This window comes from Sinocyclocheilus anshuiensis, unplaced genomic scaffold (genome assembly GCF_001515605.1).
Source record: "Sinocyclocheilus anshuiensis isolate Anshui unplaced genomic scaffold, SAMN03320099.WGS_v1.1 scaffold776, whole genome shotgun sequence".
Classification (NCBI taxonomy): domain Eukaryota; kingdom Metazoa; phylum Chordata; class Actinopteri; order Cypriniformes; family Cyprinidae; genus Sinocyclocheilus; species Sinocyclocheilus anshuiensis.
The window spans coordinates 1,828,785-1,830,159 of NW_015555808.1; the positions used below are offsets into that span (position 1 = coordinate 1,828,785).

Sequence of the window (1,375 nt, forward strand, 5' to 3'; positions counted from 1 at the left end):
GATGTACCATAGAGCAAAAAAATTAACAGTGAAAGTAGCAAAAACTTGTCAAATACATTTTAATGGGCATAATTAAGTGTGAAAATAACTGAAGGATATAGTCAAACCAAAAATTACCAGACCAGAAGAGAAAAGAGACCAGATATAATTTTTGATATTTTTTTACTAGTGGGTGCAGGACACTATTCCTTTATGTAAAGGGAGGATAGCAAAATAAAGTAAACTGTGAAAAATCATACCCAAAAATTCTTCATACAGTGGACTACCAGTAAATTTGATACAAATTTGGGAGCAAAAATTATTAGTCTGGGAAAAAAACACTGAAGTTGAGATTTGCATGAAGCTGGGTGACAGCATGCCCAGGAGACTACAGGCTGTCATTAAGGCTAAGGGTTGCCCGACTAAGTATTCATAGTTGTGTAAATACTGTCATACTAACAGCTGTCTAATTTTTAGTTGATTGTAATCTTTTACATACCTTTCTATCAAAGTTATCTAACATTATCAAGCTGAATTTGTTCTGACACAGTTTAACTCTGAGTTCTTGTCATATTTTATTACCATTTTCTAAACTATAGCGAATAAACTGATAATGTGAGAAATGTTGAAGGTGTCTGAATAAATTTTGGTTTGACTGTATCTATTTGATAAATGAAGTTAACCAACTAACATTATACATACTCTTTTGGTTTCTGTACCCAATATTTAAAAAATGTACAAATGCAATAAAAATATTGGTATCGGTACTCGGTATCGGCAAGTACCAAAAATAAAAGTATCGGTATCGGGCGAGTACTAGAAAAAGTGGTATCGGTGCATCCCTACTTCGTTCACCTACGCATTCGCTTCATTCCCTGCACACATGCAAGGTATAATATTATGTTTATGTTTTTATGTGGATATCACTTTTTCGACTCAAGTTGGTCAATCACCAACATTTTCGAACTAAATGAATCAGTTCTGCAGCCAAACCTCTATCCTGACTCTTCTGCACCCCAACAAAAAGGCACAATGCAAGATATCTTTCACTCAGCAGTTGCTCTACTTCAGGACAATTCTCTCGGCTGGGAAGAGCTCTGCCACCTGAGCCAGACAACTTAGCAACCAGCACCAGAATGAGCAACAAGGCAGGTAGCTTACTCTGCGAGGTTGAGCCCCCTTGTGAACCCCACAACACAGGTTTGCGGCAAAAGCAGCACAGCTGCTACCGCGCACACCTGTGCCCATGTCTCTATAGGCATTTACCATGTTTACCAGTAGCAGTATAGTCCCACAGAGCCATCTGTGTCTGGTGAAAAAGTCCAAAACAATCTGCTTAGTCAGGTAGTGCAATATATATATATATATATATATATATATATATATATATATATAT

At 36.8% G+C, this 1,375-nt stretch overlaps 1 protein-coding gene across 2 annotated transcripts in view; it reads right to left on the minus strand.

The window, feature by feature from the left end:
• The window catches only part of LOC107675049 (cAMP-dependent protein kinase inhibitor beta-like), a 47,808-nt gene that overhangs the window by 19,932 nt on the left and 26,501 nt on the right, over window positions 1-1,375 (minus strand). The gene's annotated exons all lie outside the window — the stretch shown is intronic.